Source organism: Pleurodeles waltl, chromosome 5 (assembly GCF_031143425.1).
Source record: "Pleurodeles waltl isolate 20211129_DDA chromosome 5, aPleWal1.hap1.20221129, whole genome shotgun sequence".
Classification (NCBI taxonomy): Eukaryota; Metazoa; Chordata; class Amphibia; order Caudata; family Salamandridae; genus Pleurodeles; species Pleurodeles waltl.
In genome coordinates, this window is record NC_090444.1 from 565,067,619 (window position 1) to 565,084,401 (window position 16,783).

Sequence of the window (16,783 nt, forward strand, 5' to 3'; positions counted from 1 at the left end):
GGTAGGCACACTGCTAATTGACATGTTCTGGGGACAGAGGTTTGAGGTTGCTGGGTAGGTGCTCTGGTGTTGAATACTGAATGAGGAGGCTCTGTGGTTGACTGTGAGTGGGCTGGGGTGACTGACTGACCAGTATTCCCAAATAAGTCAGGTAGTTCCTTGAGATCCAGAAGTCCAGAGTTACTGTCATGACTGGGGGCATCTTCTGTTGGGGGACTAGTTTGTCGTGGCACCTCCTTTCCGCTGTCATTGGCTGGGGCACCTGTAGGGATGTAAGTGATGCATTATATTTCATGTCTGTGTAATATTGTACATCCCTAGCTTCCCCTCTATCGTTCATGTTGCCCTGCCACCTTTGTTTGTGTATGGTGATGTATTGTGGGATTGTTAGATCTCCATGCTGTGCATGCTTTTTTGATGGGTGTCTATACAGGGCTGGGGGGGCTGTCCATGCATTGGTATGGTGTGCAGGGCTTGGCAATAGGGTTAGTCATATGTGTAGGTGCAGTGTGTGGGATGGAGTGGAGTGATGGGAGTGAGGGTGAGGGAGTGAGATGGCATGTAGGTATGTGGGATGTTAAGTAGTAAATGTTGATTCACCAGTGATCAGTCCTCCGGCAACTCCAGTGAGTCCCTCAGGATGCAGTATTGCCAAGACTTGCTCCTCCCATGCAGTGAGCTGTGGGGAGGAGGTGGGGGTTTACCGCCAGTCCTCTGTATTGCGAGCTGGTGCCTTGCTGCCACGGAACTTACCTTCCCCCGTAGGTCGTTTCACCTCTTCCTGATGTCGTCCCTCATTCTTGAATGCTGTCCCACAGCATTCACCCTTTCCACGAATCTCCGCCATAGCTCCAGCTTCCTGGCAATGGATATTTGCTGTACCTGTGCTCCAAACAGCTGTGGCTCTACCCTGACTATTTCCTCCACCATGACCCACAACTCCTCATCAGTGAAATGGGGTACCTTTGTGGGGACATGAGTGTTGTGTGGTGTGTGTAAGTATGTGGGTGTTGGGTACTGTTGTTGGGTATGTGAAGTGGGGTGTGTGAGGGATGTATGGGTGTATATAGTGTGTGTGTCTAATTGTCGCAGTGGTCTTGGTGTCAGTCAATCAGTCTAGTGGCAATAATTTGTATTTGTAAAGGGTTGTGCCTATTATGGGTATGTGTTTTATGGTGCTCGGGGTGGGTGGGTGTGGTGTAGATATGATTGTCAGGTGTGTGTATTTGGTATTGGCCAATGGTGTGTAGTTTAGTATATGGGTGTCCATTTCGAGTGTGTCGGTGTGTACTGCCAATTGAATATCCGCTGTGGTTATTCATGGGTCATAATGTGGTGGGCGTTGTTTTGTTGGAGTAACGTTATGGGTGTTGGTACCGCCACTTTAGCACTGACCTCTGGGCTGGCGGATTTGTGTATGTGGCAGTAGTCTGTCAGATTCATGCATGTGTGTCATAATTTGGTGAAAGGATGGTCGCCTCCGCCGCGGTATGTTGGCCACCGTCATCGCGGCAGTAAGCGGGATTTACCGCCAATGTCATAATGAGGGCCATAGTCATACATGTAAATCAATACTGAATGCATATCCTAAGGCATTTCTCTAATGTGGCCAGTGCAGATATGAGAACACCCAAACAGTCAATCAGCATGGACACCTAATTGTCTAAAACTTTATTGTCACTTAAAAACAAAACCTATTAAAAACCTAACCTATGCACTAACCTACACTAAGCTAATCTAACTTATCATAACTTACCCCACAGATATCTATCCTCATCTAAACTTATCTTTTACATCTAACGCCACACAATAAACATTGTCCTTCCACCCCCTTTATGAGACAACAGACAATTAGGACGACATGAACTGAAGCTACACATAAACTAACTAAAACCGATTGCACAAACAAATATATGTATTTTTTGTATTTTTTTGCATAGATCCCCATACATAACCCCCTACTTAAGAGTGTGACATCTCAGGGAGTGTTGTGGTTAAACTGAGATGTACCCCTTTCTCACATAAATGACATGTCTCAATCAAACATAGGTAATGAAAAAGATGCAGTAAAGTTTCCCTAGGTTTTATTTAGCAAAACTACATTCTGCAATAAGTTGCATGGGCTTCAATGATTAGGATAATGAACAGTGCAAGAAACAGAATGGTAAAGACAAGAGTCATTAATACAAAGACCCCCACCATCTTGAAATACCATGAGAAGACATAAAGGGGGTCATGACAACCCTGGCGGTAAAAGCCGCTTACCGCCGTGCAGAAGACCGCCAATACACCGCCGCGGCTGCGGAATTCCGCCACAGCTATTATGAACCACATCTCGGAATCCGCCGAAATTCAGACACCCACACAAGTCCGCCACACCAAAGGTCAGTAATAAACTGGTGAAAAAAAAAACTCCACGGTCACGCCAACAGAAACACACCCATGCTATCACGACCCACGAATCCACGCGGCTGTCTTTCAACCGCGGTATTCCATTGGCGGTACACACTGCCGCGCTCAAAATACACACACATCTCCAAAACACCACCACATTGGACAATTCCAAATACACACACCTGATACACATACACACACCACTCCCACACACCCAACACATTATAAAACACACACCCACATCACCCACAAACCCCTATGACCAAAAATCAGAGACGAAGGTGACAGACAGAGAGCACAGCAATAGACAACCCCACCACACAGAGGCACACAACACCATCACCCACACAACATCCACACACAAAACACCACACACCACTACACATCACCACACTCATCACCACACTCATCACCACATACACCACCCCACACATCACCCACACCACCCCATGGCACGCCAAAGACACCCCAGGTTTTCGGAGGAGTAGCTCAGGGTTATGGTGGAGGAAATCGTACGGGTAGAGCCACAGCTATTTGGATCACAGGTGCAGCACACCTCTATAGCTAGGAAGATGGAGCTATGGCGAAGAATCGTGGACAGGGTCAACGCAGTGGGACAGCACCCAAGAAATCAGGAGGACATCAGGAAGAGGTGGAACGACCTACGGGGGAAGGTGCGTTCCGTGGTCTCCAGGCACAACATTGCGGTTCAGCGGACTGGCGGCGGACCCTCACCTCCTCCCCCACAACTAACAACATGGGAGGAGCAGGTCTTGACCATTATGCATCCTGAGGGCCTTGCAGGAGTAGCTTGAGGACTCAACTCTGGTAAGTCATAGCTTCACTATTATATCCCCCACTCTACCTGCATGCCATCACATACTCCCACCCTGACCCTCATCCCTATCACTCCAACACCTCACATATGCCCCACTATCACAACCCACCCACCCCATCACCAAGCCCTGCATACAACACCAAAGCATGGACACCCATCACAAAAGCATGTCCACTACAGATACCCACATAGACCCCAACCAAAATATCACACAAGGACCAAGACAAGAATGCAAGCAGTGGAGTACAGGGTCACTAACCCATTGCACACAATGGCACACACAGATGCAATAATCATGCCTTTATACCCCTGCAGGACCCCAACCCAACGTCACCAGACAGGAGGTACCAGACATGTCCAGTCCTCCCACAGAAGAGACCCACAGTGATGACAGCAGCTCTGCACAACTGGATCAAGATGACCAGCCCGGCCCATTAGGGACCTCGGGACAGTCGGTTCCCCTGACACTGGCACAAGCCACCACAGAGCCTCCCCCCTCAGGAAACACCAGCACAGCACCCACCCAGCGGGCCCATCCCTCTGTCCCCAGGACACGTCAATCAGCAGTGTGTCCACCACTACAGGGAACCCAGGCAAAACCATTAACCCAAGACAATCAGGGACCTGGAGTCAGTGGCAGTGGGCACACGGTTCAGGGGACAGAGGCTCAGGAAAACAGGGAAACTGAGAGGGCTGCTGTGCAACAGGGGGAGGACAGGCCAGGGAACCCACTCTCCATGAGGCCCTCTCTAACAGCATGGGAGCTTACCATCATTCCCAGGAGACGATGGCAATGGTACTGGCCAAGTTTCAGGAGATCCAGCGGCTGCAGGAGGAACACTACCTGGGGATCAGGGAGGACCTGAAGTCCATTAACAACACCCTGGTCACAATTGTAGGGGTGCCGAAAGACCTTGTCAACACCAGGAGGGACACTGTGGCACAACAAGGGGCACCTGACACTAGCCTGGACGATGAACAGCTCTCCACCTCCGCCGGTGCTGGTGGACAGGAGGCACAGCCACAGGAACACGACACCCGTACCCCACCCCCTACAGATGAAGAACCACCCCGCAAATGGTCCCTGAGATCCAGGAACAAGACAGAGAACGTTGCCAAGACCCCCGCCAGGAAATGAGACCACCCTGAATGTCACCCTTCTATCCCACTTTGTCACCCTGTCCACCTTCAACTGCCATTGCTCCACTTCCTATGCCCCTTTGGACAATGCTCCTGTGAAACAAATAGAATGGACTCTGCCATGGACATTCCTCCACCATCCCCCCTGCCCATTTTACAACCCTCTCCACTTATTTGCACAGAAATAAACACACTTCAGTCACAAAACAATCTGGAGTCAGTCTGTGCTTTCACAAATGTGTAATTGCAAAATCTCTGGAATATAGCAATGTCAATGTACTTGTTCACATACCAATGTAACACAGCTGTAGGCCAGCAGTAAACATAGCAGAGGGCACAAAGTGGGACCCAGATCTGTGAAATGGAAAGGCATAGTAACAAGTCAGGGTCCACACACTGAGTAAAAATGGCAGACTTATGCTAGCTCCTACAGTAGTATGAGACTTGGGAAGCAGTTCCATCTTCTTACCTGTGTCTCACTGGAGGTATTGCATGATTATGTTGTTTCGGTTGTCTACATGTTCTTCTTCTGCCTCCTCTTCTTCACTGTCCACAGGCTCCACAGCTGCCACTAGACCACCATCAGGCCCATCCTCCTGCAAAAAAGGCACTTGGCGTTGCAAAGCCAGGTTGTGCAACATACAGCAGGCCACGATTATCTGGCACACCTTCTTCAGTGAGTAGTATAGTGAGCCACCTGTAAGATGGAGGCACCGGAATCTGGCCTTCAGGCGGCTGAAGGTGCGTTCTGTAATCCTCCTAGTTCGCCCATGTGCCTCATTGTAGCGTTCCTCTGCCCTTATCCTGGGATTCCTCACTGGGGTCAGTAGTCATGACAGGTTGGGGTAACCAGAGTCACCTGCAAATGGTCAAGGGACAACTGTTAGACAGACATTAACCCAGAAGGACAACCCCATACCCAGACACCTAATTCAACTGTGTTGGGACCTTGGGCTCACCTATTAGCCACACACGGTGCCTCTTGAGTTGCCCCATCACATAAGGGATGCTGCTATTCCTCAAAATGTGAGCGTCATGCACTGAGCCAGGGTACTTGGCATTCACATGGGAGATGTACTGGTCTGCCAAACACACCATCTGCACATTCACTGAATGGTAGCTTTTCCGGTTTCTGTACACCTGTTCATTCCTGCGGGGGGGACAAATGCCACATGTATATCACCTTTCACTGTGGGCAAATCCTCCGCCTGAGGGAACACGATGCAGCTGCGCATGTGTTTCAGCAGGGCAGACAACACTCTGGACAACACGTTAGAGAACATTGGCTGGTACATCCCTGATGCAATGGCCACTGTAGTTTGAAAGGAACCACTTGCCAGGAAATGGAGTACTAACAGGACCTGCACTAGAGGGGGGATTCCTGTGGGATGGCAGATAGCTGACATCAGGTCTGGCTCCAACTGGGCACACAGTTCATGGATTGTTGCATGATCAAGTCTGTAGGTGACTAATACGTGTCTCTTTTCCATTGTCGACAGGTCCACCAGGGGTGTGTACACCGGAGGATGCCGCCATCTCATCACCTGCCCCAGCGGACGTGCCCTATGGAGGAGAACAGCTTGCAGAGAGTCAGCCAACAGTGAGGTATCACAAATGTCATTTGCACACATTTATTAATCCGCAATGTGCCAGTTACTGTGTGTATTCAAGGCCTACATTGGTGTGACGCAGTTAGATTAATGCCATGTGGCCCCCTGAAATGGCGGCTGCCTGACCTGTAAGGTGGGACAAGGGGATATGAGGTAACTGCACTGGCGTTGTACACCGTTGCAGTAGGTGGTCGAAGACCGCGGCGCAATCCTGCATTGGTTAACATTGGACCCTATGGGTCAGAGGAGCCAATGACGATGTACGCCGGCGGTGACGGTATGCACAGCCGCAGACGTGACCGCCATTTTGTATCTGTTTCCTCACTTGATACCTGACCTTCAACAGGAGGGAACTTACACTGCAAGTGCTGCTGCGACCTCAGTCTGGAAGCGACAATGGCTCATGTGTCTGGGGAAAGGGCACCTGCCTTCACTTCAGAGGAGTTAGAGAAACTAGTGGGTGGGGTCCTTCCCCAGTACACACAACTGTTCGGTCCTCCAGACAAACAGGTGAGTACACTGTGAGCATGCTGCATGGGCAATGCCTGTTTAGAATGGTGTGGATGGAAGATAATTGGGGGGGGGACTGAGGCCTGTATGCACGGATGGTGAGTTTATGTGCGTCGGGGCAAGGGTGGGAACGTGGGCCAATGAGTATGACGGTCCGGACGGGTAAAGATTTTCCTTCTCCCCTGTACTATTCTTCTAGGTCAGCGCCCATCAGAAGAAGGCTATTTGGCGTGCCATTGCCAAGGACGTCCGGACCCTGGGGGTCTACCACAGATGGAGCACCCGCTGCCAGAAAAGATGAGAGGACCTTCGCCGCTGGAGCAAGCAGACGGCGGAGGCCCAGCTGGGGATGGCCTCCCAACGTGGGAGGGGTGCCCGTCGCACCATGACCCCCCCCGATGTTCCGGATCCTGGTGGTGGCGTATCCGGAGTTGAATGGGAGCAAGAGGGCATCACAGCAGCCACAAGGGGGTGAGTACACTCTCATTCAGCTGACTCTGCTCGCATTACGAGGTGTCTGGGTGGAGGAGATGGGCAGTGGGTTCCCCTAGGCCAGGGCGAGCTTGGTAGGCAAGGTCCCATGTGAGGCAGGCTCAGTGGCACCCCAACCCCACTAGTGGTTAGTGCCTTCTACACCTAGTCAGGCTCCTGTGACTTCCAGGTGTGCAGCAATCAGGCTTAGGCCTTGTACCCCATGGGCATTTGATTAATCTAGGAACTGTAGATGCATGGCGTAGTGCAGAGGGCTGCTGTGTCTGTAGTGTCCACCAACGGTAGTGGTGTTGAGTGCACTGAACATGTCTTTCTTCTGTCTTCCCCCCCCTTTTTGTGGTCTCCCTGTTGTTGTGTGCAATAGCATCAGCAGGCAGAAGAGCATTGGCACCGGAGCAGGAGGGAGCTGCATCCCACTTGGCCCTGGAGAGTGAAGCAAAGGAGTCTGAAGCCACCAGTGGGATGGAGGGCGGGGGAGCTCCATGGCGGGGAGAGGAGCAGAGACCAGCGACTCCTCCTCTGATGGGAGCTCCCTTGCGGTAGCGGGCCCCTCTGTGCCCACCGAATCAACAGGTACAGCTGCCACCCCGCCTACTAACACCGCCCTCCCAGCAACCCCTCAGCCTGTGTCCCGTGCCTGCTCACCCAGGAGGGTGGGCATCTCCTTCGCCCCAGGCACCTCAGGCCCTGCCCCAGTCAGCCCTGCTGCCCGCAGCGAGTAGGCTATTGACCTCCTGAGATCCCTCACTGTTGGGCAGTCTACCATTCTGAAACGCCATCCAGAGTGTTGAGAGGTATTTGCAACAAACAAATGCATACCTGGAGGGCATTCATTCTGGGCAGGCAGCCCAACAGAGAGCATTACAGGCTCTGGCCTCAGCACTGATGGCAGCCATTGTCCCTGTGTCCAGCCTCCCCCCTCCAACTTCCTCCACCCAGACTCAGTCCCCTGTACCTCAGCCTATCCTAAGCACACCATCAGACCAGCATGCACAAACCTCAACACACAAGGGTGGCTCAGGCAAACATAAGCACCACACATCCCACAGGCACTCACACAAGCATCATACCCATGCACACATACCAACATCCACTGCCTCCACTGTGTCCCCCTCCTCCACATCTCCCTCCTCCCTCCCTGTCTCGTCTCCACTCACACCTGCATGCACTACATCCTCAGCCACTACCTCAATCACCAGCGCACCCATCACCACACACCGGTCACGTGCACTCACCACCCCCACTACCATTCACACATCCCCAGTGTCCTCTCCCAGTGTGTCTGTGAGCCCTCCTCCCAAAGTACACAAACGCAGGCACACACCCACCCAACAGCCATCCACCTCACAACAGCCTCCAGCCCATGCACCTTCACCCAAATTCAGCAGACGTACACCTCCTACAACCACTACCTCTACCTCCACTCCCAAACCCCCCACCATCTACCCATCCCAGTGTGTTTAAAAAACTTTTCCTGGCTAATATTGACCTCTTCCCTACACCTCCCCCCCGTCCTTCCCCTAGGGCCAGACTTTCCAGGTCCCAGTCCAGCACCTCAGCCACCACATCCCCAGGCACAGTGGTGCCAGTAACTGCTGGGTCATGGAGTGCGCCAACCATCAGGGCTGCCAGTGTGCCACGGAGCGAGGGCAAGGACATTCCACCACCTGCCAAGGTGAAAAAGGTGCCCACATCCCGGAGGAAGAAGCCGAAAACACCTGCCACCAAGGGGTCAGGGAAAATGAAAGGGGATAGTGGCACGACAGCTGTGCCACCATCAAAGGTGGAGAAGGGCCAAAAACTGAGGGGCAGGTCAGGAGAGAGCATGGTGGCACCGAGTGAAGGACCAGTGTCACACCTTCTGTCCACGTCGACGCCAACCTGTACGGCAGAGAACACCGCCACCTGCACTGCCACCTGCACTGCCACCTGCACCGCCACAGACCCCGCCGCCAGCACCGCCGCCACACAGCCCGCAGCCAGCACCGCAGCCACAGACCCCGCTGCCAGCACCGCCTCCACAGAGCCCGCAGCCAGCACTGCCACCACAGAGCCCGCAGCCAGCACTGCCACGACAGACCCCACCGCCAGCACCGCCGCCACAGATCCCGCAGCTAGCACCGCCGCCACAGAGCCTGCAGCCAGCACCGCCACCACAGAGCCTGCAGCCAGCACCGCCGCCACAGAGCTTGCAGCCAGCACCACCACCACAGAGCCCACAGCCAGCACCGCCGCAAATGCCACTGCCGCAAGCACCGCCGATACTGCCACTGCCGCAAGCACCGCCAGCGGCCCTGTGACATCATCAGCCAGTGGCACCACCGCAGACATGGCTACCATCCCCAGTGGTCAGTCGTCCGAGGCTGGTGGTGAGTTCCAGGACCCTGGGCAGCTTCCATGAAGCATCACTCTCATCACAGTTGTCACCTGCATATGGAATGCGAAGCTGCAGCAGTTTGGGGTATGCCGCTGCCTCCATGGCGTATCATGCTACTTGTACCTCAGCAATCTCGTGGCACACACACCCAGGTGAGGGAGTTGTACTGGCCACACTGCACGTGGAGCACTCTGGGCACCAGGCCCCCTCCAGAACCAGTGGAGAATGACATCCACTACCTCAGAACTTGGCAGGATGAAGCACTCTGGGCACAAAGCTCCCTCCAGAAGCAGTGGAGAAAGGCATCCACTACCTCAGTCCTTGGCAGAATGAAGCACTCTGGGCACAAAGCCCCCTCCAGAACCAGTGGAGACTGTTATCCACTTTGGAGACTGTGGCTTTGCACTCCCCAGGATGAAGCAGTGGGCAAACCACCCACTGAAAAGACTTGAGAGACTGTGGCTTTGCACTCCCCAGGATACATCAATGGGCATGGAGCCCACTCGTGGAGCAGTGGCGTTGTGTGTTCATCAGGCTGAGGTGTCCCCCCCCCCTCCCCCTGAGGTGCCTGTGTATTTTCTATGTGATGCCCCTCCAGTATGTTCTCTGTTTGGAGTCAGGTATCATGTGTGGGCCTCATTAAGAATTGTTTTAGCTTCTCTATGTTATTAGGATTAGCTTTATTGATGTCATGTTTCACTTGTAGATAAGATCTTCCTTTCCATCTGTATTGTCCAGTATGCTTGTGGTTTGTCTGACTTAGGTACTTTGTTTGTCTTTTTATAAAATGATGTATATTTTTCTATGATTGTATTATCACTGAATAATAATAACAAAAATAACAAAAATTATATAAAATCATATAATAGGATTACTCTATCTGTGATTAATTGCTAGAGTATAGCAGCCTGATATCATGTGTTTATCATTGGTCTATTATATATAGCTCTTATTATTTCAAACTCTATTGTGGTTTTCTTGAAGATTATGGTATCTTCAAGTGCATTTGAGTAGCTCTCTTAGTAGTTTTCTCTACATCATGTGTGGGCCTCGCCCATGCATTTTAGGCCCAGTAGTCCACAGACAATGATTGGTGCACTATCCGGACTTGTGTAGTTGGTGTACATATTTGTATATACTTGATTTTGACTTTTGACTAATGGATTTTTATTGATTGCACTTGTTACAATCATTTCCTTTTGTCCTTGTGTTCTTCCAGGGGGGGTGGGCGGGTGTATATGTAATGTTGCTGCATGTATTTGTGTGTATGCTGTTGTGGGTGAGGGTGGTGGTGGGGGTGTTGTGTTGCGTGTGTGTGTACCCCCTCCCCTGTGTTGTAGGTGCAGTACTCACCGTGGTCGTCGCCGCCGTCGTTGGAGCTCCTGATAGAGTAGCAGGAAGACCATCGGCGGCAGGATCTGCAATTCTGGCTCCATGGCATCCTGGTTCCTCGTGGGGTGTGGAGTGTTTTCCCTTCTGTGTACTGTTTCCGCCGTGTTTTTAGTCGCGTTGGTTCCACCCCTGAAAAGGTGGCGGATAGGCGTGTTGTGATAGGGTGGGCGGTACATTGTCTCCCGCCTGTCTGTTGGCGGTGTCTGCCGCGCTGTTTGTTTGTACCGCCATGGCAGTCGAAGTGTTAAAGTGGCTGTCTGTGTTGGCGGTTTCCGCATGGTCGTAATCCCATTATTTTTCCGCCGGCCTGTTGACGGTATTACCGCCGCTTAAACACCGACCACCAGGGTTGTAAGGAGAGCCATGGTTAGGTAATACCTGCCTCCATCAGCAACATTACTTTCAAACACTAAGACAAAGATGTTGCATTATGAGGCAATCACTCCTTATTACATTTCCATTCGTGTAATGTCACTCTGCACATACATGACTCAAGGCACACAGACCCATGACTAACAATACTCCTGTGTCAAGTTTGTCATCAATCAAACATAACTCAACACATTTCCACATTTGTGAAGCCAATGATGGACATTTGTGCCTGGGAAACATGAACCTTTGCACTATTGCACATGTGTGTACGATTGTTGGCACTTTATTATGTATATGTAATACACAAGGTACACAGAGAGGAATGTGCAATTTGTCAGCCAGCGGTGCATTTCTGAGCTCTCAGAAATGCAGGTTGGTTGAGACATAAAACTTGCTGTCCTGGCCCTTGCCATTACATGATGCAGTTATCCTAATGTTTTACTGTCATGCACATGTAAATGAGGATGTTGCAATGTAAAAAGGGTACTTACCAAGAGGTCTGCCAACTCAAATCACCAAGTTATCACTGAGATCTCCTTCATGGGCAATGAGGTCTGCCCACCAGTGTTTTTGCTGGTGGACCATCTTCTCCACCAAAAAGATCCTGCACAGATTGCACCTTGGCCCACCAAAGATTCCTTGCCTCCATTGGGTAGCACATGATGACCCAGACACCAATAGCCACCATGTTAGGGAGGTAGTAGCACAATGGCCAGATGAACCCTCCCAGTTCATCACCAATTATGCAATGGGGTCTCCCCTTCCTCAACATTTTGCAGGTTCTTTCCACTGCAAAAATAGTGACCCCAAAAAAATGTAACAATGCCCCACCTAACCCCAAACATCCCAACAAACTACACGTACAGCTACTCATATTGTATGTCTACCACATTGTCATGTCAGAATTCCGACTGTACATTTCAAAACCCCAACATTAGATAGGAAAGGCCATGTGCCGTACATGTTCAGGCATATGATGCCCTTAACAAATCTTTAGCAAACAATGCTGTTGACTAAGGCTAGGATGAGATCCTGTAAGCAATTACAATGTGATTGCATGTACTCTGGTGTGTTGTAAGAAGCACACTTAATGATGCAAAGCAACTCATGTAACGTATAGTTCCCAATGCATGCAAAATATTGGCTATGGTGTGCTGGCATGTGTCATTGTAGGTATTTATGTGAAATGTTTGTTTATGAAAATATATGTATCATGTCTGATAAGTGATGCATGATACATTGATGTGGTTAGGGATTAGACACATAACAATTCTCAATTCCAACTGGGTTATGTATAGGCCATTGTCTCAAGGCTGTGTATATATTTCAGTGTAAAATATGTTTCACAAAGTGGGGATATGTGTACTGGTCATAATAATTAGTAAGTTATAATGTGACACATACACATTTATTCATGTACATTGTATGCATTTGTCCACCCGCAAATAGACAGCACCTAGCTGGGACATGTGTGGAAAACTTTAGGTCTTATGTGTTAACAACATACATTTTGAATGTTCAATGAGTCAAACTTTGTTGTTAATGCCAGATTGATAAATTTGAATACAATCTGTATGGCAGGACTGCTCTCATGGAGTTATGGCACCCTAGTTATCATTGCTCCTATGGCACTTTCAATAGCCACACAAGCCCATTGTTGCATGTAATAACACAGTTTGAGTTTGGTCACCTCAGCTCAGTTCACTGTGAACAATCATCAGGCCCCTGACTGTGTCAAGGGTCAATGTAGCCTCCTCTGGGAATGGGAATGGGGGGGGGGTGTTGGGTGGTGAGCTACAATCCTCATGATGGATCGTTAGCACTGAGATGCACAGTCCCCTGCAGACATACACTTGCACATTTGTTTGGTGATCTCATGGCCAAGTATATTTTGTTACCTTTGTTTTTCTAATTGTCAGGCATGCCCTATCATATACTGGGGACAGTCAGCTTATTTGTGTAGGACATTTCTTATCAACTCCCATGGTTTAACATGATTAGTCATAAATAGTTGAGATTATTCCTAGGATGCTTGGTTAGGTCATTGATAGGTTTTGAAACTGGGTCATGTGTGGAGACCCAGGGCAGTACAGATTCTGTCTTCCCTGGACTTCCCTTCTTTGTGGATGACCATTATTGAAGCCTTGTGTTAGTCTAATGGGAGTACTCCCCTCTTCTGGCTCTCCTCATATATTTTCTATAGATGTGAGGCAAGCTTTGTGGCTGTCAACTCTGTTGGTACCCCGTTGGGCACTGGTGCTTTGCCTGGCTGTATGTACCTGATGGCTTGCATAATTCCCTATTGGGAAAGTTCCTCTTGTAAGGCTTCCCTATTCTCTGTAGGAAGGGTTGGGAGGAGGATGTCACCCATGAGCTCACCTGCTTTGCCTTTAGTGGCAAAACACCTTGCATAATAGATTTGATTTTCCCAACGTAGTGGGCAAACGTTTGGCCTATGGATTCTCGACTTCTAGCAAGGTCCCCTGAATCCTTCTAGATCCCAGGAACCTATCTGTCCACTGCCTCCTACCTGTCCGACCAGGCCAATATTCTTGTCTTGTCCCCCATTTAATTGATGTGGTGCTGTGTTGCCCTATGTTGCATTTTAGCAGCTTCCTGAGCCACATCTCAGTATTCTTTTTGCTTGATGGCTAGGATGTGGGCTCCATCTAATCCGTCCTCATCTGGTAAGCCAGACTCAAGGGTCAATAAATCACATTTAAGAGCCTTCAATTTGGCCCTTTTTAGTTTTTTCCCTTGCACCATCATGGAGCAACCCACCCTCTTGAATACTGTCTTTTAGGCCACCCACAATGTGAGTGTAGACTTGACTGAAGTGTTGTTTTCCAGAAAATAATGATTTGTTGTGGCTAACATCCCTTCTCTAATTTTTGGCACTTTAAGGTACCAAGGGTTCAATATAATGTGGCTAGTGTTCGGCATCCCATCCCGAACATACACCAGCAAATGGTCAGAAATACCCCTGGCTAAGTTGGTAACCTCCCTGACTTTGGAGACTTGGCATGAGAAAGTGGTCAAATCAGCAGAGACTATCATGCTCCCTAAAGTAAAAGGATAAAGTGCTGGGTTACTGGGTTAAGGGTATACCATACATCTGCCAGTCCCTGGGCAGTGAGGAAGACTGCAAATGGTCATCTAACTGAGTCCAAGGGCTGGGGGGTTGTTGTTGAATGCTATAACTTAGCGTTGCGTTAAAGTCTTGTCACATGATCAATTGCCCATCTGGAAGACTGTGTAGCACAGCACTCGTGGCTGGTAGTACCGAGTTGTGAAGTCATATTGGGACAAATACTTAAAGTATGCATAAGATTCCCTCCTCACAGGTCCCATAGAGACCCAGCTGATCTGGCCATATTTGCCACATGACTAGGGGCAGCATTCTCCACAAGAAGATTATTACTCCTCTAGAGGAAGTGGTATGGGCCACATGAGCAGTCTTTTTTATATCCCCAATGGTCCAAGGTGTGACACCTATTACTTAGGAGGTGAGTCTCATTTTGATGAACAAAGTTAGTATGTCAAGCCTCAGGATACTCTTCTGGAACCTCAATGTCCTAGGGGACAAAGTAAAACTGGTATTGGTGCTCCAGTACATCAAACCAGTCTCCCCTGATATAGTTCACCAAACTGAGACTCACCTCCTAAGTAATAGGTGTCATACCCTGGACAATTGGGGATATAAAATTCACCTTTGTGCGCTGCCACCCCAGTGCCTCTAAAGGCGGTCGCAGTGCCTTCACCTTCCTGTCACCTGCTATCCATCCAGCCAATCCCAACCAGCTTCTGGCCTTGATGAAAAGTGAGTTTTGAATGCTGCGACTCATCAAAGCTGTGCTGGATAAGTCATTGAATACTTGTGGTCCCGTTCCCTCAGAGCCTTCTTCAACTAGAGGAAACTGCGGCGCAGCCTCTGGACCCAAAAACTGAAATTGGGGAAGAAGGTAACCATAGCGTTACCTATCTGCAATGGAGGGGCACTGCGAGCTGCTTGGAGAATCACATACCGGTATCGGAAGTTGATGTGTCTTGCTATGATGGGACAAAGGTGTGCTCCAGGCTTTGATGGTACAACTGGGATGCGGTGGACTCGCTCCGCCTAACAGATTTTGGAAAGTCAATGTGTTTGCAGCTGTTTCAGGATGAGATCCCGAACAGGTCCATGGCCGGACCCTTGGTATTTAAAAGTACCACTAGGTATCCATATATTATTTTTGCAGGACCAACCCCCCAAGTCTTCCATATTCTCCTTCAACAGTTCTACTGTAGCTTCACATCATTTGTTATACATGGCCACATTCTCACATTTGCATTCCACAACCTATGTCACATTCAAAATGAGTGTGTTTTGGTGCTGTGATTACTCATGTCAGCTATGAGCAGAGGGAATGACACAATAAGCCTTTCTGTGCCATTCTTCACACATACGATTTGCCAAGGGTCTGTGACTTGTTTGTACATTGCTTGACTTACATGCACATTTCTAAATGATTGGGTGTGACACACCTAGACATTTATGTGTATTGGTCCCTGTATGTCACTCTCTTGCTAAAGCATGGGAGTGGTACTAAGAAGTATGTTCTCAGATGTGATATTGTCATTCAGACTATGCTAGATTACGTAGCAGACACAAACCTGCCATTGTAGGTATTGCTAGCCTTTTCCTACCTAGCCCATACATCTGTAATGCAGTCTTCATGTATATTTCCAGGATTGCTGCAAGAAAACACACTTATGTTATATGTGTGTGACAATGTAAAAGGTATTTGCTACAGTCTATGCCTATATTCCATCCACACATTCATGTGGTAGTAAATTGCTTTTTGTTCCTGACTATGGAGCAGATTCAAGAAAAGTGGTACTGCAACCAGTGCAGAGCCACTTTTCTTTCAGCTCTTAGCACCTCCCTATCGCCACCATGTGTGCGCTGTATTTCAAAGACTGTGCACCATGGCACAGGATAGGGGGCAATTGCGTCAAAGTGTTTGGCGCAATTGATATACTGTTCAGGGTTAGAACTGAACAGTACATCAATATTGAGGTCCTAACCCTGAACAGTACTTCAGGGTTAGGACCAATTGATACGAATAGTGTGCCCCCTTTAAACAGTTAGTCAGACCAGGTGTTAAAAGAGGCAGCAAACTATGACACAGATGATTGTCTTATTTTCCACTGCACCAGTTTGGCACACCCCCTACCGGCTGTACACCCCTCTTGAAAACTTAGGCCCTCATTATGACATTGGCGGTGACTGCTAAAGTGGCAGTAATACCACCAAAAGGCTTGTGGTAATTACTGGCAAATTATGACCATGGTGGTGATAACTCCCATAGACAGCCAATGTACCACACCAACCGCCAGGGCGTTAACACCATTGACCACGGCGGTAGCCATCAACAGCCAGGCACAAGACAAGGTACCGCCCACCATATTATGATACTGCAAACCACCACGATTTCTGGGGCGGTACGAACGCCATCAAAAGCCTGGTGGAAACACATCACAGAAGACCAAAGACTCACCAACAGAGACACAGAGAAGACCAATGCCGCCATGGAACCGGAACTGCAAGTCTTCACAATGCTCTTCTACAGCATGATCCACCTGGAACAACAATGCTGACGAAAGACGGCGATGGTG